Source organism: Pongo pygmaeus, chromosome 17 (assembly GCF_028885625.2).
Source record: "Pongo pygmaeus isolate AG05252 chromosome 17, NHGRI_mPonPyg2-v2.0_pri, whole genome shotgun sequence".
In the NCBI taxonomy this organism is placed as follows: domain Eukaryota; kingdom Metazoa; phylum Chordata; class Mammalia; order Primates; family Hominidae; genus Pongo; species Pongo pygmaeus.
Genome location: NC_072390.2, coordinates 25,729,621 through 25,757,090, shown reverse-complemented (window position 1 = coordinate 25,757,090; position 27,470 = coordinate 25,729,621).

The following is a 27,470-nucleotide window of genomic DNA, read 5'->3' as shown; positions in this document are numbered from 1 at the left end:
AGTGGGGTAAGGGTGATCAGGTTTTAATGGGATAGTAATGGGTGTGATTGGTTGCCAGGAAGGGAGTAGAGGTGTCCCATACTTTTTAGTTAAGGTGGGGGGATACAAGAGGAAGATGCAAAGGAGGCTTTGCGTTGGGGAGAAGGGTGGCAATGAGATGTGGCTGTAGTCCAAGACTATGGAATGTGTTTGAAATGTTTCATAATGAAAAATTTAAATAATAAACATTTAATTTGTTTAAAAGTACAGTTAAAATGATTAGCCATAAACTGCAAACATTTGCTTGATCTCACCTTTTGCTTGAAAATTGTGTCACCATAGGCTAGGCGCAGAGGCTCATGCCTGTAATCCCAGCACTTTGGGAAGTTGAGGCAGGCGAATCACAAGGTCAGGAGATAGAGACCATCCTGGCTAACACAATGGAGCCCTGTCTCTACTAAAAGCACAAAAAATTAGCTGGGCGTGGTGGTGGGCGCCTGTAGTCCCAGCTACTCGGGAGGCTGAGGCAGGAGAATCACTGAACCCAGGAGATGGAGATCGAAGTGAGCCGAGATCATGCCACTGCACTCCAGCCTGGGTGACAGAACGAGACTCCGTCTCAAAACAAAAAGGAAAGAAAAGAAAAGAAAAGAAAAAGAAAGAAAGAAAGAAAGAAAGAAAGAAAGAAAGAAAGAAAGAAAGAAAGAAAGAGAAAGAAAGAAAGAAAGAGAAAGAAAGAAAGGAAGGAAGGAAGGAAGGAAGGGAGGGAAAATTGTGTCATGATAATGAAAATGAAAAGTTCCCTAGGATGAATCAGTTAAATTTTTGCAAGAGAAATTAGTGTGAGAAACTGGAGGTGAGACTGGAGTCGGAAGTTGGCCCCTTAACTCCTGCAGAGTGACAAAGCCAGTTAAGGCTGAGAGGGACTTCTGGCAGATGTCACATGGGGATCTTCTTGCTCTTCCTTGACCAAGTCTGAGCTAAGACAGGCCCTCCGGGCCAGGGCTGCCTGGGTGTATTGACTGGGCAGGGACCATTGTTTGTGCACTCTTTTGTCTCATGGACTCTTCCTTTAGAGAAAAAGTGTAAGCTGTCAGGCCATTAACAGGAGAGTTGGCTTCAAACAAGCATCCAGCAATGTGTCCTCTGAAGGAGAAAATGGTCTTGTATACCTGCACGCCCGAACAAAAGCAGCTACTGTTCTGATTTACTTAGCAATACGTAAATAAAAAAAAAAAAAATGAATCTATGAACAAGGATTTCTGGCATTGAGAAAAACTGCTGAAATAAGCTGGGTTTTTATTTTATATTCATTTCCTGTTTCTGCTGTAGCAAATCAGCACCACAAACCTGATGGCTTAAAAAAACACAAGCTTATAATCTTACAGTCCTGGAGACCCAGAAGTCTGAAGTCAGTTTCACTGGACTAAGGTCAAGGTGTCAGTAGGGCAGGTTCTTCCTGGAGGTGCTGAAGGGAGAATCCGTTTTCTGCCTTTTCCTGCTTCCAATAGCTGTCACATTCCTTGGCCCATGGCCCCTTCCTTGGTCTTCAAAGTGCATCACTCCAGTCTCTGCTTCCTTCTCTTCCAACCCTGACTCCTCTGTGTCCCTCTTAGAAGGGCCTTGGTGATTACATAGGGTCCATGCAGCTAATCCAGGCTGATCTCCCCATCTCAAGACACTGAATTTAATGACATCTGCCAAGTCCCTTTTCTACACAAGGTCATATTCATAGGAGATTAGGATCTGGACAACTTTGTGGGGCCGGCATTCAGCCAAGCACACCTGTCACAGTGTGACACTACGGGAAGCACTGATGGCCCACCCGCAAATCATGCTACTTAAACTGAGGTACATGTACCCAGGCTCATGGGAAGAAGCCAGGCAGTTCTCAAAGGCACAAGAAGAATGTAGCATATTACCTTTATTTCATGGGAAGTGATTTAAGACTATTTTATTTTATTTTATGTTTTTGAGACAGGGTCTCTGTCATCCAGGCTGGAGTACAGTGATGTAATCATAGCTCATTGCAACCTCAGACTCCTGGTTCAAGTGATCCTCCCACCTTAGACTCCCGAGTAGCTAAGGCTACTAAAAAATTAGTAGATTGTGTGTGCCACCACACTCTACTAATTTTTTAAAACTTTTTGCAGAGGTAAGATCTCACTATATGCCTCAAGCTGGTCTTGAACTCCTGGACTCAAGCGATCCTCCCACTTCGGCCTCCCAGTGTTGGGATTACAGGTGTGAGCCACCCCATTTGGCAAGACATTATTTTAATATTTAAATAAACACGGGTATGTTACAGAATAGAATGTTAGATTCTCATAAATTCTAAAAATAAAAATGTAAGTCTTGAAAGAAACATTCCCACTATTGGCAAGGTTATTTGGGCCTCATCCCTAGACCCTTGGGTTGTGTGAAACTCACTTCTGCCACTGGAGTTCCTCAGTGTATGAGACTGAGAGGCACTTCTCATCAACTCCTCGCTTAACAGACGAGGAGATGGAGGCCCGACGGACAACAACCTCTTAAAATCACAGAGGCAGACAAGGGCGGGTGCGCCGCCTCCCCAGCTTGTGGTGGTTTGCTGTGTGTTTACTCCAGAACACCCTGCTCACGTGGGTGAGACAGAGGACAGAAGGCTTGAGAGAGATGGAAAGAGCAGCCAGGTGGACTGACTGACGTGTTTCCTCACGGAGGGCTGCGTCACCGGCCTATCTGGTGGTGTCCTGGGCACCGCCTGTATCAGAGGCTTCTCTGATGGTGGGATAAGGGCTCTGAAAGGCATGTTCTCTCAAGGGGAAATGAATATGAATTTTTGGCAATTTGCCCAGCTGCTAAATATTGATTCTGTTTCCCTTGAAGGAAGTTTAGCAGGATTCTAATGAGACATTTATGTGTTCACAGGCATTTATATGGCAAAGCAGTTAGTAATGTTTATTTTAAAACAGTGGGTTTGAACCTAATAATGATTTTCTGTTGGAAGACCATGTCCGTCAGAATTTGACTCACTTGAGAAAGCAGGAAATTCACATTTGGGGCCTCCTCCTCCTTTCTTCTCTCCTCTTCAGATACTTCTAGATTTTCCCTGTTGCTTCCTAAAGCAGTGATCCTCAGCCAGGGGAGTAAGAGTCTCTTTTTGGAATGGGGTATGTCAGATTTTTTATTTTGAAGAGAAATATGCAAAAAAATACAGATCATACCATGACCGTGTGAATCACACATTGATACAAATCTCAGCCAGTCCTACCACTCCCTAGGATGCAAGATTGCCTGGACACGTTAATTGTCTGCTAGTTATTTTTGAATCTAACATCACTAGCACCAGTGTGTTGTGAACACCAGAGAATTGTGTTTGAGGCGATGAACTACGTGCACCAGAGAATGGAGCAGTGGAGAGCTGTTTCCATCTAGGCAGGCAGTCAAAGCTCAGTGTGCGGGGCCACACTCTTGGCCCATGCACAGTTGCATGGGTTGGAATGCCATGGCTTGAATTCAGTAAGCCTCTGACTGTTAGTGCTCTGGGAATATTTCACTCCCTCAAAAAGAGTACACATGTCTCCAGGCAGGATCTGTACCTTTTCATGTGCCAAATGAAAGACATACACAGAACAATTACTCTGGTTGTCAGAGGTAGCCAAGAATATCCAAAACCTGGTACCAAATATGTAGGGCAAATTATTATTATGCAATGCCAATCTCAAACCGTGTTAGTTTCAGAAGCCCTTGAGTCAAGCATCCTTTCAAGTTGCAAATTTATGGGTTAAGAAATAGAACTCTATTCAACAGCTGGGAAATTACTTGGACATTGGCAAATGCCAAAAAAATAATGCTCAAAGTAGGAGAACAAAATAACGAGCTCCTTTGTTTTAAAGCATTACCCATTTCACAATTCATGAGGTCCTCAGAGCTAGGTTTGTATGATGAACAATCAAGGCATCTGCGAAGCAGCAAACACATTGAATTCATGTTTAAAGCAAAACCACATTTGCATGACGAACACTAGAACATTGCTCTAAACCAGGACCAGTCCCTGGGACATCCAAAAACTCAGGAATGCAGAACAATGCGGGTACTTAGAGCAAACGAGGACAAATGGCAAGATGGCGAACAACTCAAAGATAGCAGATTGCTCTTTTTTAGAAGATTCCACCTCTAAACACGTTGGATTCATTTTACATTCCTAGTCCAGGGAATTTGACTGTTTCTATTGTAATTGCTCATGAGCCACTATTAGAAAGGTCACTTGTATAAAGGTATGAACCTATAATGACTAGGACATTTTTAAAAAGGCAAACTGAGTCAGACCTCAGTTGTCTTAACTCCGTCCATGTAAGTACCATATAAAACAGATACTCACTTTTTTGGGCAAAGTCTGATACAATAGTGAAAGTGTCCATATTTGCAAATCACAACTTTAGGCACTTTTTAAAAAACTAAACTGGTTTTATTTACAAGGAGGTTAGTTATTTTCTCTGCATTTGATTTCACTAAATTATCAAGTGCAGGTACAATATTTACTTTCTAGATTCATACTCCTTAAGGAACACTTTTTATTATTTTTTTCAAATGCTGCTTTCCAGGTTGAGCCTCCCTCATCTGAAAATCTAAAATTGGAAATGCTCCAAAATCTGAAACCTTTAGAGTGCCAACCTAATGCCACAAATGGAAAATTCCACACCTGACCTCATGCGAAGGGTCTCAGTGAAAACACAGGCACACAACCCATGGTTTATTCAGCGGCCACAAGGCAAAAAAGACCTTCCCAGACCCTTAGCTGCAATAGATATGTTCCACTCATTCCCAGATTCCCCCAGGCAAGCATGTCCACAAAGGGTAATAAAATACAATTTCATTTCATGCACAAAATAATTTTAACATATCGTGTAAAATTATCTTCAGTCTATGTGTATAAGCTGTATGTGAAGCATAAATAAGGTTTGTGTTTAGATATTCTATCCCCAAGATATCTCATTATGTATGTGCAAACATTTCAAAATCCAAAAATTTCCAAAATTCCATACACTTCTGGTCTCTAGCATTTTGGATAAGTGATACTCAACCTGTATTAACAAGCAGTAATTAATTTTAAAATGTGCTGTGCAGAATACTTTTACACAGCTAATCGTTTTAGCAGCAAGGGTGATCACCTCTGCTTCATATCCAACATTTCACTAATCACCTATTTTATAAGGTTTCTTTTCCTTAACCCATATCACCCTGTTACAATATAAACTAAGGCACATTAAAATTTTAAAGAGTTTCTTGAGTAGACAGATTCATGAATTGGGCAGCACCAGACCTCAAGTAGCTTGGGGCACCACTGAAGGGACACTGGGGTTTTTACAATGTGAATACAGAAGCAAGGCAAAGAAATTCATCCAGCAAAAGTCCCTAGTTAGAAGCTAGTTCCGATTGGCCTACAATATGACCATTGACACTGAGGTGTGTTTTCGTTTGCTTACTAGGAAGCCAGGGTGCTGAAGCCTCCTCAGTCTAATGGCCTCCCAGTGAATTGTTTATTTAGAAAACTGATTCTCTTTCAACATTCCAGTCTTATAGTGAAAGTATTTTTGTTTGCTCTTTTTCCTTTCCTTTTCTTTTCTTTTTTTTTTTTCTGAGATGGAGTCTGTCTCTGTCGCCCAGGCTGGAGTGCAATGGCATAATCATGGCTCACTGCAACCTCTGCCTCCTGGATTCAAATGATTCTTGTGCCTCAGCCTCCCAAGTAGCTGGGATTACAGGTGCCAGCCACCACACCCAGCTAATTTTTTGTATTTTTAGTAGAGACCAGGTTTCACCACGTTGGCCAGGCTGGTTTTGAACTCCTGTCCTCAAGTAATCTGCCCGCCTTGGCCTCCCAAAGAGCTGGGATTACAAGTGTGAGCCACGGTGCCTGGCATTTTTTTTTTTTTTTTTTTTTTGAGATAGGGTCTCACTCTGTCACCTGAGCTGGAGTGCAGTGGCACCATCACAGCTCACTTTAGCTTCAAACTCCTGGGCTCAAGTCAGCCTCCCGCCTCAGCCTCCTGAGTAGCTGGGACTACAGGCATGTGCTACCATGCCTGGCTAATTCTCAATTTTCTTGAAGAGATTAGGTCTTGCTGCATTTCCCAGGCTAATCTCAAATTCTGGCCTTAAGCAATCCTCCTGCCTCAGCCTCCCAAAGTGCTGTGATTACAGGCATGAGCCGCTGCACTGAGCCTTTTTTTTTTTTTAATTAAAACAAAATTCTGGCCGGGCGTGGTGGCTCACACCTGTAAATCCCAGCACTTTGGGAGGCTGAGGTGGGTGGATCACAAGGTCAGTCAGGAGTTTGAGACCAGCCTGGCCAACATAGCGAAACCCCATCTCTACTAAAAATACAAAAAATTAGCCAGGTGTGGTGAGGGGGCACCTGTAATCCCAGCTACTCGGGAGGCTGAGGCAGAATTACTTGAACCCGGGAGGCAGAGGTTGCAGTGAGCCAAGATCACGCCATTGCACTCCAGCCCGGCGACAGTGCCAGACTCCGTCTCAAAAAAAAAAAAAACAAAAAAAACCTCCATATTCTAAAAAGTAAAGTAAACTTGGTCTACAAAGATGTTTTCATTTGTGATATTAGTAGGTTTCATATCAGTTATAAACTTCTTTGCCTCTGTTAGCCAGATTTCAGCTGTGAGCAGATACTTTTTACCACTGTTGAGCTTTATAGAATTTCATAGCCAGTAAGACTAAGTTGATCTGGGTGCTTTCCTTATATATGTACGATATGGTTTGGATTTGTGTCCCCGCCTAAATCTCATATCTAATTCTTTTTTTGTTTGTTTGTTTTGTTTTTTTGAGATGGAGTCTCGCTCTGTCACCCAAGCTGGAGTGCAGTGGGGCAATCTCAGCTCACTGCAACCTCCGCCTCCCTGGTTCAAGCAATTCTCCTGCCTCAGCCTCCCAAGCAGCTGGGACTACAGGCACGTGCCACCATGCCTGGCTAAATTTTGTATTTTTAGTGGAGACGGGGTTTCACCGTGTTGGCCAGGCTGGTCTTGAACTCCTGACCTCAAGTTATCCACCCGCCTCGGCCCTCCAGAGTGCTGGGATTACAGGCGTGAGCCACTGCCGCCTAATTCTAATACCCAATGTTGGAGGAGGGGCCTGGTGGGAAGTGATTGGATCATGGGAGCGGACTTCCTCTTTGCTAGTGAGCGAGTTCTCTCGAGATCTGGTTGGTTGAAAGTGTGTAGCACCTCCCCCTTCTCTCTCTTTCTCCTGCTCCAGCCCTGTAATGCATGTTTGATTCCCCTTCACCTTCCACCATGATTGTAAGTTTCCTGAGGCCTCCCCAGCCATGCCTCCTGTACATCCTGCAGAACCATGAGGCAGTTAAACCTCTTTTCTCTATAAATTACCCAGTCTCCAGTAACAGTGCAAGAACGGACTAATACAATGTATTTATTTGAAGTGCTTCTGAAGACGAACTGCCTCTAAACTTCACTATCTGGGGCACAAACATCAGCAAGCTGGAGAACGCCCTTGGCCTGCTGCAGCTCCCTTGACATCGTCTTGCATTACTTCCTCCGGTGGCCTCACTTCAGAGACTATCCCTGGTCCATGAAAAGCAGAAGGCAAATGAAAATGTATACGTAAACCCACGACTCATTTCAGCCAGCCAGGCATCTCTTTCCCTTTTATCATTACTCAAGTAAAGCATGAATTCATGCTGATTGTAAAAAAATGCAGCAAGGCAGAAATACATGGAGCAAAAAGTGAAAGCCCCTTCATCACACCTTCTTTCCATCTCCTTCCCCTCCCAGACGTCTCTCAGAGTATTTATAGATTCAACAGATGGAAGACCTCCCGCCCCAGCTCGGCTCCACCCCACCCCGGCTCCACCCCACCCCTGCACTCCTAGGAAGACCTCTCCTCCTCACTCCCCAAGAGCACAGATTTTATGCTGGAGAATTTCTAGAGTGGAAAAGGAGGCCCAGTTTTACAAACTAAAGGGGTCCTATAGATACCTCAGGAAGAGAGGGAAACCCAAGAGGGGGAGGGGGCAGCCTAGCGGCAGGCGGCCGGCGGGCAAGCAGAGAGGCTGCAGGCAGTCAGTTTTGGGGACACTGAGGAGGCTGTGAGTTGCTCAGACAGAGGCGGGGGCACACAGAGGCCTCCCTCCCAGGGAACAGCCCCAGCTTTAGGACCTATCTTTTGCAGCTCAGGAGCCGTTCTGAGTTAGCAAGGACGTGGACTCTTCTAAGCCTTCCTTTGTTTCTTTGTGTAACTGCCTTTAACTGGGGAGCCCCGGGAGCTGCAGTGGTCAGGAGGAAGCGGTCAGGAGGAAGCGGGCCCAGCCTCAGCCAGGCCTGCACGGCGGAGGGGCAGCCCCACTCTCCGGAAACAGGGAGGGCCCAGCGCAGAGCAGAGTTCCCCAACAGAGCACAGTGAGATGGGCCTGGGCCTGCCTTTGAGGTGGGAAGAAGCTGCCCTTAAAAAGGGGTTACAGGCCAGGCGCGGTGGCCCACACCTGTAATCACAGCACTTTGGGAGGCTGAGGCAGGCAGATCACTGAGGTCAGGAGTTCGAGACCAGCCTGGCCAACAGGGTGAAACCCCCGTCTCTACGAAAAATACAAAAATTAGCCGGGAATCGTGTCAGGAACCTGTAATCCCAGCTACTCGGGAGGCTGAGGCAGGAGGCTCGCTTGAACCCCAGAGGCAGAGGTTGCAGGGAGCTGAGATTGCGCCACTGGACTCCAGCCTGGGCGACGGAATGAGCCTCTGTCAAAAACAAACAAACAAAAAAAGGTGGGAGGGTTACATGTATATGGGGCCGGGTGTATTATGAAAGTTGCTGGTACCGAAACGGAGTCACCCAGGTCAAACTCTAAACTCTAGCAAAACGGAGTTGCCGGGAGGCCATGAAGAGGCCCTCACGCCCACATGCTCGCCACAGGACCCATCTCTAGACGTTCCTGCACGTAGACGCGCATCAGGACTTGTTGCAAGGACTTCTCGAGGCTGCGGTATTCCAGATCCGCCACCAGCACGGGACAGTGACCTGGCAACGGCCGCCTCCACCAGCAAACAGACGCCAGCTCCTGCAGTGAGCTTCTGTGACCTGCCAGCCTTGTTTCAAAGCAGCGTGCTTGGACTTCTCTTTGTCTTTTAAACCTTATGAGCGATCATAAGTTATCCACCCGTCGTAACATCACGCTTCCAGGGATTGCAATCCCTTGCATAGTCCCAAATGAGCTCATTTGTTTCTGAGTCTGTCTCTCTGAGTTTCCTCTTTAGGTTGATGGTATGATTTCATTTATTTTTTTTAAACCATGTATACACACAGATATATAATTTTTAAAAACTGTAAATGGAATCCTGTTATTTTTCTGTGACTTGCTTTTTCCCTTAATAGACTACAGCATTTCACATCACTAGATGTAGAGCCATCTTGGATTTTTTTAAAGGAAAGCTGCCTATCTTTTACAATTAGAAGGCTCGGCTGGGCGCGGTGGCTCATGCCTGTAATCCCAGCACTTTGGGAGGCCCAGGCGGGTGGATCACTTGAGGCCAGGAATTGGAGACCAGCCTGGCTAACATGGTGAAACCCCATCTCTGCTAAAAATACAAAAATTAGTTGGGCGTGGTGGTGTGCACCTGTAATCCCAGCTACTCGGGAGGCTAAGGCAGGAGAGTCGCTTGAACCCGGGAGACGGAGGTTGCAGTGAGCCAGGATTGCTCCATTGCATTCCAGCCTGGGCGGCAGAGTGAGACCCTGTCTAAAAAAAAAAAAAAAGAAGGCTGATGGTGGGCCGGGCACGGTGGCTCACGCCTGTAATCCCAACACTTTGGGAGGCCAAGGCCAGCACATCACATGAAGTCAGAGTTTGAGACCAGCCTGGCCAACATGGTGAAATCCTGTCTCTACTAAAAATACAAAAATTAGCCGGGCGTGGTGGCGTTTCCCAGCTACTGGGGAGGCTGAGGCAGGAGAATCACTTGAACCTGGGGGGTGGAGGTTGCAGTGAGCCAAGATCTCGCCACTGCACTCCAGCCTGGGTGACAGAGTAAGCCTCCATCTCAAAAAAAAAAAAAAAAAAAAGAGAAAGAAAAAAAGGCTGTTGGTGGTGCTGCTTTGTTTTCTGTGGCTGATTTAGGATTAAGAAGCAGTCTGTGTAAAGGATGGGGAGAGGGCTAGGGAGAGTGAGGCCTTGGGTGAGGCCACTTGCCCAGACATGCGGTGACCTGGTGGAGCCTGCCTCTAAAACCCCCTTTGCTGCTAACCAGCCCATGTCCTGGGGGAGCAACCTGCATGTCCTCAGCCCCTACATCTCTGCAAAGGAGAGATTAGGGAAAGTTGAGTGGAGATCCCCAAATTCCATCATTTTGAAAAATGCTTGTTTCATTTTAGTTTTCCATAGCACAAGCCTATTAAACTTTCAAAGAAGTTTTAATGATGTTAAATGGCCTTCCTCTTCCCTTTTATGTCATTTGCTCTCTTTTTTGAAGGAATCAAAGACAAACTTCAAATGCTGAGAATGTCAACTTCATCCAGTTTAATGCTTTTATATGTGTTGCCAAGAAAGAAATTCCCAGAAGCAAAAATGTCAAAATAATCTTTGTGAAAGACAAAACACGAAAAAAAATAAAACCCAAAAGCCTATTTCAGATGTCAATGGTCAGCAATATTCTTGAAAAATAATTATGACCTTTGAAAATTATGTTTCTTAAAATTAATTTCCCTAAGATCACAGTTGGGCTTTCCTTTCACAGAACTTTCAAACAACTTCTGATGTCAAAATAACTGGCAATTTGCTTTTCTTAGGGTGGCACTGAATTTCCTTAGTAGTTAGTTAGCTTTTATAAGTTAATAAAGTGTGACAACGCCATGAATGTTGGAGCAGGGTCAAAGGCAGGAAGCCCAGCAGATGTGTCTTTCGTGGTCCCGGCTCCGTTTTCCTGGCCACACAAGTGCTTTGGCTTGCCTTATGGATGGGAGACCCTGTGAGCCAGAGACTGAGTCAAGATTTGAATCTTTCTAAAGTTAGCACAGAGGGGATTTCACAAAGTGTAATTCTCTTGGAAAAAGGGCTGATGTCATTTTTAAATTGTGTGAAATTAAATCATGCTAACTTAAAACTATTAGAACCTTAAATTATTCTGAGCCTTGAGAGGAATGTGGCTATGAGGCCTAAGTTACGTGCCATGCAGCTGCAACTTCTGCATTTTTTTCCTGTAAGTAATTAGGAAGACCAGGCAGCACCAGAGTAAGGGCCCCTCGGACCATTACCCCTCCTCACAGAGAAATCATCTTCCTTGGAATGTAGCAATCTGTAATCAATCAAATTGCTGTAATATATGCTCTAGTCTTGTATAAAAAATGTTATAATCCTGCTAAAACTTCTCTGTCTCTGCCTATATAAGGGAGACATTAACTTCTCCACTTTATTTATTTATTTGTTTTGGATACACGGTCTTGCTCTGTCACCCAGGCTGGAGTGCAGTGGTGCCATCATAACTCACTATAACCTTGAACACGTGGGCTCAAGTGATCCTCCTGGTTCAGCCCCCTGAGTAGCTGCTGAGACCACAGGCACATGCCACCATGCCTGGCTAAATTTTTTTGCTTTTTTTAGTAATGGGGTCTCACTATGTTGCCCAGGCTGGTCTCAAACTCTTCGCCTCGAGTGATCCTCCCGCCTTGGACTCCCAAAGCCTTGGGATTACAGACATAAGCCACCACACCCAGCCAACGTCTCTACTTTAAAATGGTGACCCTATTCATCTGGAGTCGGCATTTGCCGGGTGGCTATCCTCAATCTTTGCACCAGAGTAAACTCTACACTTTAATCCTATTTTCTGAATTTCATTATTTAAGATTGACTATTGTAAAACTGAATTTCAAATTCTCCTCCCCACCATAGGGTGATAGAGCTATCCGGGGGAATGGCTCATCCAGCAGAAAGGGGAAGCCTGAGAATTCTAGAGCAGGATTTCCCAGTCCTGAAGAGGGGGCTCCTGGTGAGTCTGGGATGATTTCAAAGCAGTGACTTTGGCAATCAGGTTTATTGGAGCAGGGTTTTATTTACCCCAACTGAGGGGTAAAGGGGGTACACTTTGATAGAGAATAGAATGGTCATTGTTTCTATTCCAATTTTTTAAAGACAAAGTCTCACTCTCTCCCCTAGGCTGGAGTGCAGTGGCACAATCATAGCTCACTGCAGCCCCAAACTCCTGGCATTAAGCAATCTTCCCACCCTCACCCTCCCTAGTGGCTGAGACTATAGGTGTATGCTGCTATGCCTGGCTAACTAAAAAACATTTTTTTTTTTTTTTTTTTTTTTTGTGGAGACAGAGTTTTGCTATGTTGCCCAGGCTGGCCTCAAACTCCTGGCCTCAACTGGTCCTCCCATATTAGCCTCCCAAAGCACTGGGTTTACAGGCATGAGCCATTGCACCCAGCCCCAACTGTTAAAAATAATGCAGTAATTACGTTAAAAAAAAAATTCCCAGCACTTTAGGAGGCCGAGGCGGGTGAATCACAAGGTCAAGAGTTCAAGACTAGCCTGGCCAACATAGTGAAACCCGGTCTCTACTAAAAAATACCAAAAAAAAAAAAAAAAAATTAGGCAGCCATGGTGGCAGGCACCCATAATCCCAGCTACTCGGGAGGCTGAGGCAGGAGAATCGCTTGAACCCATGAGGCAGAGGTTACAGTGCACCGAGATCATGCTATTGCACTCCATCCTGGGCAACAGTGCGACTAGACTCCAACTCAAAAAAAAAAAAAAAAATTCAGCCTTAAAACAGAAAGTTTGAGAGCCACCAAATGCTTATCCAATAATTGGATCAGATGAAGCTGCTCAAATATTAGTTACTCCTATTAGTGGCCTTATTTGGTGGGTGGACTATTATATACTTCTTCATTGTTTTACCCTTAATTTTATAAGGTTTAATTTATATAAAACTACCGCTCCCAGCCTGGGGAACATGGTGAAACCCCATCTCTACAAAAAATAGAGAAATTAGCTGGGCATGGTGGTGCACACCTGTAGTCCCAGCTACTTGGGAGGCTGAGGTAGAGGATCATCTGAGCCCAGGGAGGTGGAGGCTGCAATGAGTCATGATCACACCATTGCACTCCAGGCTGGGTGACAGAGTAAGACCCTGTCTCAAAACAAACAAAAAACAACAGCAAAACCCTACTGCTCAAAGTGGGAAGCAGAGTGAAAAGACAACTCACCAAATAGGAAAATATATTTTCAAGTCATGTATCTGCTATAGGATGAACATCTAGAATATATAAAGAACTCCTACAACTCAATGACAAAAACAAAAGCCCCAAACAACCTAATTTAAAAATGGTCAAAGGACTTGAATAGACCTTTCTCCAAAGAAGATATACAAATGGCCAATAAACACCAGGCACAGTGGCTCACACATAATTCCAGCACTTTGGGAGGCTGAGGTGGGTGGATTACTTGAGGTCAGGGGTTCAAGACCAACCTGGCCAACGTGATGAAACCCCATCTCTACTAGAAATATAAAAATTAGCTGGGAGTGGTGGTGGACACCTGTAATCCCAGCTACTCGGGAGGCTGAGGCACGAGAGTGGCTGGAACCCAGGAGGTGGAGGTTGCAGTGAGCCGAGATCATGCCACTATACTCTAGCCTGGGCAACAGAGCGAGACTCTCAAAAACAAAACAAAACAAAATAAAACCAAAAAACAAATGGCCAGTAAGCACAGGACGCATCATTAGGGAAATGCAAAGCGAAACCAAATTAGATACTGCTCCACACTCATTAGGATGACTATTCTTTTTAAAAAATACAGAAAATAACAAGTGTTGGTGAGGATGTGGAGAGTTGGAACCCTTGTGCACTGTTGGTGGGAATGTAAAGTGGTGCAGCCACTATGGGAGACAAGATGTTGGTTGCTCAAAAAAGTCAAACAGTCAGGACGCAGTGGCTCACACCTGTAACCCCAGGACTTTGGGAGGCCGAGGCGGGCAGATCACCTGAGGTTAGGAGTTTGAGACCAGCCTGGCCAACAAGGCAAAACCCCATCTCTACTAAAAATACAAAATTAGCCGGGCATGGTGGTGCATGCCTGTAGTCCCAGCTACTCAGAAGGCTGAGGCAGGAGAATCACCTGAACTGGGAGGCAGAGGTTGCAATGAGCCAAGATCTCTCCATTGCACTCCAGCCTGGGTGACAAGAGTGAAATTCCGTCTCAAGAAAGAAAGTCAAACATAGAATTACCATATGATCCATCAGTTCCACTTCTGGGTATATACCCAAAAGAATTTAAAGCAGAAACTCAAACAGATACTTATGCACCAATGTTCACAGCAGCATTATTCACAATAGCCAAAAGGTGGAAATAACCCAAACATTCATAGATGAATGGATAAATAAAAAGTAGTATGTACATATCATGAAATAGTCTTTAAAAGGAATGAAATTCTGACATGTTACAACGTAAATGAAACTTGAATTATGCTAGACGAAATAAGCCAGATACAAAAAATATATATATTGTATGATTCCACTTACATTGGATACCCACAGTAGTCAAATTTGTAGAGACAGAAAGTAGAGGTGTGGTCATGGGAATAAGGCAGGGGCAGTGGGAGTTATTTAATGGGTGCAGAGTTTCAGCTGGGGAAGATAAAAAAGTTCTGGCAATGTCTGGTGGTGATGGTAGCACAACAATGTGAATGTACTTAATGCCACTATCTGTATGCTTCAAAATGGCTAAAATGGCAAATTTGATGTTACGTATATTTGACCACAATTTTTAAAAAGTGGGGAAGCATAAGGAATGCTTTCTTCAATCACAAACAATTTAACAAGGAACACAAAAATGATAATTTTTCAAGTTCCTGTCAAGATATTTTCCACTAGATCTATACCATATAGTTATCTGGTCACAATTCTTACATAGCATATCAAACTATCTCTGGTTCTTCAAACATCAATGTTAAAAGAGAAAATACTATATAGTAAAAAAAAAAAAAATTCAATTTGGCTTTTTACTTACAAAGAAAAGATCTGTACTCACAATGTATGATTTCTGAACAAATGACAACCAATAGCACCAATAGCAGCTTGAGATCTTCTCTAGCTCCTCATTTAGAAACAAAACTGAAAAATTACAAAAATAAGCCAACCAGGTTTTTTAAAACCAAAAATTGCAAGCATTTGAAATAGCTGCTTTGGTCTATTTTTGATGCCATCATGCAAATACATTTCCATCTAAATTTTTTCTCATTTAAACAAATTTTTATCAACACGATATATGTAAATTACTTAAGAAAAGAGTACAGCTTAAAGTCAGCTGATGAGCAATGAAAAAAACAAAAAGTAAAAAAATCAGAGTATAGCAGGGTGTGTGATGAAAAGTCCTTCCCACCCTAGGCCTACCCTCATAGGCAATCATTTTTCTATACTTTGTTCTCTTGATGATTACCTTCAGGATTCTAAATATTATATTTCCATACCACTATTTTTAGATTAGATGGATAACATCTAACAAGTCCCTGCTCTAAAAGATGAGGATTTAACCCATACTATTGCCTTTCTCCTCTCAATTTTTATTGTTATTTTACTTACGTCTTTTTTTTTAACCTTTGTAACTTGAAATAAAACACTTAAGCTTCTATTTCATGACCCATTAACTTTATACAACATTCCTTGCTTCTCCAGGATATAAGATTCTTCTGCAACTATCACCTCTCAACTTAGGTTCCAGTATTAAGTCTTCTGTGAATTGTCTATTGGTTGACTTTTTAAAGTTGAAAACCATTAAGTAGCATGCACATTAGTATAATATGTAGGTATTATTAATCACAGAGCTTTTAAAAAATATGCTAAGATTCTGCTTCCTCCTCTACATGGTCAATGTCAGCACTCCAGTGTCAACTGAAAGAAGTTCTAGAATCATGGGCAAAAAATATTCTCTTCTAAAACACTATCAATTGCTCAAAATGTTACAATTACATTTTAGCATGTTTCATGTTTGAATCAAGACTATCCTGTACAACCTTCTGTTTTTCTTGGCATTTCCAAGTGCCTTTTGCTTTTTTGTTGCTGTTGTTTGTTTTGTTTTTGTTTTTGAAATGGAGATGGAGTCTCACTCTGGTACCCAGGATGGAGTACAGTGGCACGATCTCGGCTAACTACAGCCTTTGCCTCCCGGGTTCAAGCAATTCTCCTGCCTCAGCCTCCGGAGTAGCTGAGACTACAGGCATGCACCACCACACCTGAGTATTTTTGTATTTTTAGTAAAGATGGGAGGAGGGGGTCTCACCATGTTGGTCAGGCTGGTCTCAAAACTCCTGACCTCAAGTGATCCACTGGCCTCAGCTTCCCAAAGTGCTGGGATTACAGGTGTGAGCCTCCACACTTGGCCTCTAAGTGCCTTTCTTTTATCTGATCTGAAAAAGAAGCATGTCTTCTTCTTAATAGGCTTCTAGGTCAGTTTAAATCTTTGTTGTATCCCATATCTTCCTTTCTCTTGGCTGTCCACATATTTCACTAAAATACATATCCTCGAAATCTTCCTAAAAAGGAATGTGTGGGAGCTATACTTTCTAAGTTCTTGGATGTGTACAACTATCCTAATTTTGCTTTCTCATTCAATTGATAGGTTGGCCATATATGGCATTTTAAATTGAAAATAATTTCAAATTGATATGTTAGAAAACCTGACTTATCACTTTTTCCTACAAAATCAGTTTGTCTGTTTGTCTACCTTAGCATTTTCCTTTTTGCAGTTTATTTTCTTGTAAATCTGGGGGTCCTTAGTTGCTCATATTTACTGTCTAGCCAACTACTATGCCTCAAGGCTACCCTTCATTAAGGGTTGCTATGTTGTAGCAGAGACGTTTCGGTGGTCAAGTCGTTTTTCCATTGATAAGGTTCTCTGACAGAAAAGATTATCTTAAATCTAGTGTACTAGTAGCTTTGCAATCAGGGACCTTACCCCTGACTTTTTACCACCGCACGTCACAACATTCTGTAGCTAGTAAAGTAACAAACTCATTAATGCATCAAAAGTCCCAGAAATTGCTAAGATAACTAAAACAGTATTTCATGAGGATGTGAATTTCATTCAATAATAAGATAAATGGCCGGTTGTGGTGGCTCACACCCGTAATCCCAGCACTTTCAGAGGCCGAGGCAGGTGGATCACCTGAGGTCAGGAGTTCGAGACCAGCCTGACCAACACAGCAAAACCCCGTCTCTACTAAAAATACAAAAATTAGCCAGGCGTGGTGGCATGCGCCTGTAGTCCCAGCTACTTGGGAGGCTGAGACAGGAGAATCGTTTGAATCTGGGAGGCAGAGGTTGCAGTGAGCTGAGATCGCACCACTGCACTCCAGCCTGGGCGACTCTGTCTCAAAAAAAAAAAAAGTAATAATAATAATAAGATAAATATAATAGCTGAGAAGCCTGCTATTTCAAAATGACAAATGAATTATTGTTTTCAAGATACAGGTTTTAAAGGGACAAATGAGAAAATGTATACTAAGCAACTTTTTAAAAATAAACAGGAAAGCAGTATAAAATGACAGAAAAACTTTATATTGGCATTGTATCTTCTATCTTTTGTATCTAGATCAACTTCTGGATAAGTGAATTTATCTGTATACTTGATATTTATTAAAGTATAGATTTTTAAATATTAGCCTATTAAATATTTCATGATTTTAGATATTTCCAATGTCAAACTTTCAAAAGTACATGTTTAACTCCTAATGATTCTTCAATTGTTTGCATATCTTTTTTGTTTCTAATGTGGTTTACAAATGAACACATTCTTTAGTTAGAAATGCTAGTTTAAGCCAGACATGGTGGCATGTGCCTTATAGCCTTAGCTACTCAGGAGGCTGAGGCAGGAGGATTGCTTGAGCTCAGGAGGTTGAGGCTGAAGTAAGCTGTTGATTGAGCCATTGCACTTCAGCCTGGGTGACAGAGTGAGACCCTATGTCTCCCAAAAAAAAAAAAAGAAAAAAGAAGAAGAAAGAAAGAGAGAGAGAGAAAGAAGGAAAGAAATGCTAGTTTAGGTGAGAGATTCAATTATATATTATAATTAGACAAGAATCAACAAAGTAATGACAACTTAATTTGTTCTTAATTAAGCTTTTTTTCATTCTTAGTCTTCCTAGAGCATGACTATTCAAATCAGGCTACACTAATCAGTCTAATCAGACTAATTAAAATATCTTATTCTAAAGGATCAAAACATAACAAACACAGCTAGATAACATCACATTGTTATGTTTTTCTTGCCTAATTAATTTTAACCAAAGAACATGGCATATATCAGTTGTTAAATTTTAAAAGTCAAATTTGGGCTTATAATGATGGGTTTATGAAATATAAAATAACTGAAATTATAAAATAGCTATTAAAATGTTTTTTGTGTCATTATGCTTAATTTCTCTCTTATACAGGCATACCTCATTTTATTGTGTTTTGCTTTATTACCTTCACAGGTACTGCATTTTTTACAAATTAGAGGTTTGTGGCAATCCTGCATAAATCAAATCTATCAGCACCATTTTTCCAACAACATATGCTCACTTCTCATCTCTGTGTCAGCATTTTTTAGCAATATTTTAAAATTAAGGTATGTACATTTTTTAGACATGATGTTATCGCACACTTAGTAGACCACAGTGTAGTGTAAACGTAACTTTTAAAAGGTTTTTTAGGTTAACTTTATTTTTTCAATTGAATAATAATTGTACATATTTATGGGATACATAGTGATGTGTTTATACATATAATATGTAGTGCTCAGATTAGGGTAATTAGAAGATCTATCACCTCAAACATTTATCATTTTTTTGTGTTGGGAACCTTCAATATCCTCCTTCTAGCTATTTGAAACTATGTATTATTTGTAACTACAGTCATACTACAGTGGTGTGGAACACTAAAACTCATTCCTCCTATCTCGCTGTAATTTTGTATACTTCAACAAATCTCTCCCTATCCCCCTTTCCCCATACCATTCTCAGCCTCTAGTATCCTCTGTTCTATTTTTTACTTCTATGAAATAAAAAAAAATTTTTTTGATAGAGACAGGATTCTTGCTATGTTACCCAGGGTGGTCTTGAACTCCTGGACTCAAAGGATCCTCTTGCCTCAGGGTCCCAAAGTGCTGGTATTACAGGCATGAACCACTGTGCCCAAACAAGATCAACTTTTTCTAGCTCCCACATATGAGTGAGAACATGTAGTGTTTAACCTTCTGTTCCTGGCTTATTTCACTTAACATAATGTCCTCCAGTTCCATCCATGTTGCCATGAATGACAGGATTTCACACTTTTTTTATGGCTGAATAGCATTCCATTGTGTAAATATACTACATATTCTTTATACATTCATCTGTTGTTGGACACCTAGTTTGATTCCACATCCAGGCTATTATGACTACTGCTGCAATAAACACAGGTGCACAGAAGTCTCTTTGATATACTGACGTCCTTTCCTTTGGGTAAATCGGTAACAGTGGGATCGGTGGGTATGAGTAGTTCTATTTGTAGTTTTCTGAGGAAGTTCCATACTGTTCTCCATAGTGGCTGCACTAATAACTGGGGAATCTGTTATTATTAATTGTACTAATAACTGGGGAAGATGGGAGTCTTTTTACCTTTCTGGCAAATTTTCTCTATGCTTGGAATTATTTCAAAATGAATCATTAAAAATAATTTTAAAAGGAGAACATGGCAGGAGAAGGTCAGAGACAGTGAGTATAGAAAACAGAGTTTTGCTATAATGAGGAGAGTTGAGAAGAGTTTAATCAGTCTCAGCCTTCAATCTGTTTCCATTGACACCACGTGGATCCAAGAGGAGCTCTCCCAATAAAACTCAGCCCCAAACAGATCTGCGAGCTAATGAAACCACTGTGTTTTGGGGTAGGTTGTTAGTAGCAATAGTGACTGGAGCAGAGCTCTCTGGGTTTTATTTTATGAATCTTATACAAGCAGACCTCATTTTATTTTGCTTCACTTTGCTTTGAACAAACCTTCAACTTTTGTTGTTTATCTGCGCTTCAGAGATACTGCCATCTTTTGCAAATTGAAGGTTTGCGGAAACCCTGCATGGAGGAAGTGTGTCGGCGCCATTTTTCCAACAGCATGTGCTCACTTTGTGTCTCTTTTCACATTCCCCTAAAGAGGGAAACAGCACAGGACTGGGCAGTGCAATGCTTCCATAGTGCACCTTATCGCATGGACGTTCCCCTGAGGCTGGTGGGCAAGCCAGCGCCAAGCAACCCACTCTGTGATCAGCCCATCCCCCAAGGGAGTCTTGTCCCTTGGTGGCAAGTGTTCCCATAGTGCTATAGAATGGGTAGTTGTCCCCTTGAAATCTCATGTTGAAATTTGATCCCCCAGGTTGGAGGTGAGGCCTGGTAGGAGTCGTTTGAAATCCAGGGGCAGATCCCTCATGAATGGCTTGGTGCCATTCTCTGAAAAGTGAGTTCTCACTCTTAGTTCCAGAGAGAACTGACTGTGACAGAGCCTGGCACCTCCCTCCCTCTCTTTTGCCTTTCTCTCTCCTGCTCCCCTTCACTTTCTGCCGTGAGTGGAAGCTTTTTGGGGCCCTCACCAGAAGCAGATGCCAGCATAATGCTTCTTGGACAGCCTGCAAAACTGTAAGCCAAATAAATCTATTTTCTATATAAATTACCCAGCCTCAGGTGATTATTTTATTGCAATGCAAAATGGACTAAGATACATAGCCTCTAGCTGTCCAAGCCATGCTTTTCTTATCTAAACATGCAAAGAAACGAGTAGCTCCCTGCAGTCATACCACTCATTATAAACCTCCAAAACCGCAGCCCTCACTGGTGACTTTTCCGCCACTGCACACCCAAAGGTCATGTTCTCTCATAGCACAAAGGCATCCCTGGTACTCCCAAAGCCAAAGAGACCACAGAACTCACTTGTAAGAAACAATAAGTCTTTCTGAGTTTCTCTTCAAAGGGTTTAGCCTGTTAACTTCCTTATCCTTTGTTCTCAAACTCAACTTTCTTGTTCTTCCTTGCCCCTGCTTACCATAAACAGCATTCCCCTTCACATCAGCTCTAATAAATAACTCACATCCGTTCCCTTGGTTACCTGTACCCATTGTTCCCCCACAACTGCACATCTCACACGATCCACCTCTGTACCTCACGTCCCCCTCTCCTGCTATATTTAGGAAAATATGTACAAGTACCCAATCAGGTCAGCTCAGTTTGTGCGGTCCGACCCCAACCCATGTGGGAGTGGCACAGGGATAGGGACTGCATTAAGTACAAAAATCCTCTGGTGTCCTTTGTTCTGTGTGCACTTGTGATCTTGACTGACGTGAGTGACACCCTTCTGCAGAAGTAAATTGCCTTGCTGAGAGGATTAAGCTTTTGCCTGAGTGCTGGTTTTACTTTGCAGCACCAAGCATTTATTCCTGGAGTATTTTATATCCAACATCACTACAAAAGAGAACAGAGCTCTAGACCCAAAAGAAACCTCCCCTTGACTCTTGGGACTCTATATGGAAGGCAGAAACCCCCAAAAGGGGGTGTGTGACACCTTTTTCTATGTTCTTAAGGGGTCTCAGGGTTGCTAGAAGTCTCCTCTAGATTTCTTCACATGGTCTTGAAGATAGCAAATGAAGGAGGAGCAGGATTGGAAGGAAATTGAAAACTAAGTCTTAGAGGAGCCAAACTGGGGCAATTTCAAGCTTTCCAAAACACAAAAATCATACCAACAAAAAACGTACCACACAGCGGGACCAAACATATAAATTTTTTACAAGGGGGGATGCTCAATCAACTGAAAACAAATTCTCAGATACAGGATGCAAAAAGAGAAGAAAGCCGGGTGTGGTGGCTCACACCTGTAATCCCAACACCTTGGAAGGCTGAGGCAGAGGTACCACTGCTTGAGCCTGGGAGTTCGAGACCAGCCTGAGCAACATAGTGAGACTTCGTCTTTACAAAAAGTTCTAAAAATTAGCTGGGTGTGGTGGTTTGTGCCTGTGGTGCCAAATACAATGGGAGGCTGAGGTGGGAGGATTTCCTGAGCCCAGAGGTCAGGGCTGCAGAGAACCACGGTAGTGACACTCTACTCCAGCCTGGGCAACAGAGTAAGACTCTGTCTCAAAAAAATAAGAAATAAAAAAAATCAGCTTTTTTTCTCCCACACACAACACAACCATAATACCAGCTTTCAATTAAGCTGAGTTCTGACCACAGAGTTCATTAATTAATTAATTTTTAAAATTTCTTGTTTTAGAGACAGGGTCTTGCTCTGTTGCCCAGGCTGGAGTGCAGTGGCGTAATCACAGCTCACCTTAGCCTCAAACTCCTGGGCTCAAGCAATCCTCACTCCTTGGCCTCCTAGAGTGCTGGGATTACAGGTGACAGCCACCATGCCTGGCCTCCTCTTCAAGTTCTTTTACTTTTGCTTCTGCTGCTAGCTGGGCTTCCGTTCTGTTCACATTCTGCTCACAGAGGTGGCTGCCCCCCTGCAAGGCTGTTTGCCCCTTTCTGCCCTCCCTTGCTGCAGTGGGGTAGGTGGCTCTCGGCTAAAGGTCATTCTAAGCCTGCCAGCATTTGGGGAGCATCCCTGTACTTACACCATGGTCCACAAGCATCTAAAACGTGAGCCGCACCATTCCACACAGATGTGGCACCACCCTGGGGTCTCCCCCAAGGATGCTTCAGTGCCTTTACCCATTTCTTGCTCTCAGTTCCTGGCTAGTTCACCAAATGTTCTGCAGTAAGCCGGGCTGTGCAAACCTGCTCCCAAAGACTGAGGGAGCTGAAAGGCCAAAGAAAGAGGCTGAGAATTCCAGTTTCTCAGAAAGAAACATTTAATAGGGACTTACAAACAGAATCCATGTCTCAGGCAGCTGCGAGATGGTGGAACCCTGCAACAGCCCTCCAGGAAAAAATTTTGTATATATATATAAAATATATATATATATACACATTTATATATATACAGAAATATGTATATATATATAAATATATATTTATATATACAAATATATTATATATACAAATTTGTATATATATACAAATTTGTATCTATATTATATATTATATATATTATATATGGCAAATAGAAGCCAATTCAATCTTTAAACTAAGTTATTGTAATTTTGTCTTCTGACAGCTCTAAAGTGGAAACAATACAATATATTATATATAATATATTATATATATTTTATATTTTTTAAAATATATATTTAATATATATTTAATATATATTTAAAACATATATTTTAAGATAGACTCTTGCTCTATCTCCCAGGCTGGAGTGCAGTGACATGATCATGCCTCACTGAAGTCTTGATCTCCTGGGCTCAATTGATCCTCCCACCTCAGCCTCCCAGGTTGCTATCAATAGATAATAGTTATGAGCCACTGCCACAAGCTTTTTCGGTAAAATGTGTAGCTAGTCACACCTCAGACTTTTTGAGAAACCTATGACCACTGGAAAGGTCCAATAAATATCTCTATGAGGGGTTATCTATGCCTGAGACAGATTCTCACTCTGTAGCCCAGGCTAGAGTGCAGTGGTGTGATTGTAGCTCACAGCTCACTGTAACCTTGAATTCCTGGCTTAAGCAATCCTCTCACCCCAGCCTTCCGAGTAGCTAGGACTACTCTTAGGTTCTTACCCAAGAGGAATAAAAACAGATATTCACAAAAAGATTTGTACAAGAATGTTCTGTCAGGAAACAATTCTCCGTAGGTCTCTGGTGTTTTACACATCTTTTGAGCAGAAGTACTGGCTGCCTTTTTCTGAGGTATCTGTATGTTTGCACAGAGAACAGCCTTGGAAGATAACAATAATGTTGCCCTCCAGGGCAATTATAAAAGATTAGGAATCGTTAAGCTCAGGGTTCCTCTCTTGTAACACCTGCATAACTGTATGCAGATGTCACTTGGCTCTCTCCATGTCACCCTGTGGAAACTGGAGCTTAGAGGGAACTCTCACAAATCCTGATAACTGTGGCCACTGCTATTGCTGTGAGCAAGAAAACTGTCACTCACTCAGGAGTCTTGTGTTATCTGCCAGCATCCATGAAATTGCAGCAGGCTAATTTGTAATCTTGCAAATAGGATAACATTCGGACCCTGCATAGTTCTTGGCATGTTTGTAGCAGCTTCTTCCCTAATTGTACTGTTAAACAAGGTTTATGGGAGGCCATTGTCTTGGACTAGCCTCCTGCACTGGGCCCCAGGAGACTAGGTCAAATCAGAATGAAGTCACTTGTACTAACTGCCACATAATCAAACTGAACATTGACATGGGCGAGTTTTCCTAAAAATCAGGAGATTCCAGTCAACTTGAGTCAGTATAATAAGGAATTTACTACCTCTGTTTAGTACTACAAGGAAAGTAACTGAAAAGACCATCTGCTTTTTTTCTTTGCTTCTGCCTTCTTTAGCCAGTGCCTCCACTCAGTATAGCCAGTGCCTCCACTCAGCTCATTGAAACACTCATTCCACTTTATAGAATGAGGTGCTGCCTGATTCCAGGATGGCAAATAAAAGCCAATTCAATCTTTAAACTAAGTTATTGTAATTTTGTCTTCTGACAGCCCTAAAGTGGAAACAACACAAATGTCCATCAACTGGAGAAGAGATCAAATGAGTTGTGCCATACTTAAATGATGTAATACCACTCAGCCATAAAAAGGAATGAACTATGGAGACCAACCTGGGCAACATGGTGAAACCTTGTTTCTAAAAATAAACAAAAATTAGCCAGGCATGGTGGCGCATGCCTGTAGTCCCAGTTACTCAGGAGGCTGAGGTTGGAGGATCAGCTGAATCTGGGGAGGACGAGGCTGCAGTAAGCCGTGATCATGCCACGGCACTCCAGCCTGGGCGGCAGAGTGAAACCCTGTCTCAAAAACAAACAAACAAAGGAATGAACTGGCCAGACACAGTGGCACACACCTGTAATCTCAGTGCTTTGAGAGGCTGAGGAGGGAGGATTGCTTGAGATCAGGAGTTTGAGACAAGCCTGGGCAACACAGTGAGACCCCCGTCTCAACAACAACAAAAAAAATTTTAATTAGTTGGGCACGGCGGTATGCAACTATAGTCCCAGCTACTCAGGATGCTGAAGCAGGAGGATCACTTGAGCCCGGAAGATTGAGGCTGCAGTGAGCTGTGATTGTGCCACTGCCCTCCAGCCTGGATGACAGAGCAAGATCTTATCCTAAAAAAAAAAAAAAAAAAATTAGGTTAAAAAATTTTAAAATAATAAATAAAATGAAAACAGATTTGAACTGCTGAAGCACACAACATGAATGAATCTCAAAAACAGGCTGAGCAAAAGAAGCCTTACATAAAATAGTGCTGCATGATTGCACTTACGTGAAGTTCTAGAATAGGCACAACTAATCTACGGTATGAAAATTAGGACAGTAGTTATTTCTTCGTATGGGCAAAGCTGGGGACTGATTAGGAAAGGGCACAAAGGAACCTTCTTGGGTAATGAAATGTTTTCTAGATAGGGGTTGGGTGGAGTTTTGAATTTTTAAATACTCATAGAATGAATGGTACAGATAATATCCGTCTATGTCACTGTATGTGAATTTTACCTTGAAATAAAAACAACACTATAAAAATACGATGATCTAGATAAGTATTTGCAAGCTGAAGTGTTTAGGGATATAGTGTACTCAGGTCTGCAACTTCCTTTCTTTTATTTTTTATATTTTTAGAGATGGGATCTTGCTTTGTTGCCCAGGCTAGAGTGCAGTGGCATGACCATGGTTCACTGCAGTTTTGAACTCCTGGGTTCAAGTGATCCTCCCACCTCAGCCTCTCGAGTACCTGGGACTCCAGGCACATGCCACCTTGTCTTTTTTTTTTTTTTTTGGTAGAGATAGTCTCACTATGTTGCCCAGGTGCTGATAACTCCTGACTTCAAGGAATTCTCTCACCTCAGCCTTATGAGTAGCTGGGATTACAGGTGTGAGCCAGTTTTGCAACTTACTTTGAAATGCATTTTAAAATAAGATAAATTGGGAGGCTGAGGAGGATAGATCACCTGAGGTCAGGAGTTTGAGACCAGCCTGGCCAACATGGTGAAACCTCGTTTCTACTAAAAAATACAAAAATTAGCCGGGCGTAGTGGCAGGCACCTTAACCCCAGCTACTCAGGAGGCTGAGGCAGGAGAATCGCTTAAACCCTAGAGGCAGAGATTGCAGTGAGCCAAGATCGTGCCACTGCACTCCAGCATGGGTGATACGAGTGAGACTCTGTCTCAACAATAATAATAATAATAAATAAAATAAGATGAATTGATGGATGGGTGGGTACATGGATAGAGAACGGAGAGAAAGGTGATGAAACAAATAGAACAGCATATTGACAATTGCAGAATTTAATGATGGGGTATATCACTGTGCAACTCTTTCAACTTTTCTATATATGTGAAAATTTTAATAATGAAATATTGGAGAAAAAGGCATATAAAAATTCTAATGGGGTTAGAGAGATTGTACTGTGAAAGGAGTTTGTTAATTAAAATGAGGTTGGGAAATAGCCCTCAAAGCTAAGTTTGTCAGTCTTTTCAATTATTATCAATAAGCTATAAATTCAGAGATGTCTGCCAGACAAGAAAGAGACAGAGAAGGGAGAGAAATGAAAGAGGATGGCAAGATTTCTAGCTTGGTATAAAAGGAATATTTCAAGTGTGTCCATTTGCTACATAAAACTCTACTAATAAAAAAGAAAGTATCTTTTAAAATGATCATGGACAAGTTTATAAGTAACATGATTCATACAAATCATCCCCTAACACCACCGAAATTCTGATAAATCAATGAAAATTTTATTACATTATGAACATGTATTATATATTATTATCGTGCAAGGCTAGATACTTCAATTTATGACACTATTGTATTACATTTTTTGCATGTTGTATGTATTTTTTAATTTATAAAAATCATTTTGGCTATATCTGTAATGTTTTTAATGATGAAATAAATTATTATATTATTTCCTTGGGGAAAAATATAATTTACTTCATATCACAGTTCTCGCAACAGTTTTGGGAAAATAAATTACTACTTATATTTGAAATACAGAATTATGTTAGGATAAGTGTCTTACTATTTATATCCTATGTGAGGAAATTGGATTGGATGATCATAGATCTTTTTAGCCCAATATTCTATTCTTTATTCTGTTTCCTGGGAAGAAAATAAAAATCACAGCTGATATTTTCCTTCCAAACAGAAACCATCGTTGTTTTCTGCCCCCATATTGCATCACTTTCATAAATAGTTCAAACAAAACAGAGACAGAACATGTTCTCATACATATTCCATCCAGATAACAACACTTTGCTGTTTGCTGTATGTCATAAATATGATTCATGCCAAAAATTTAAAATCTGTCTTTTAAAAACTATACACAGTATTCTACTGCAATATATATATTTTAATTGACTTACTCAAGCTCTTGTTGATGGAGCTTTC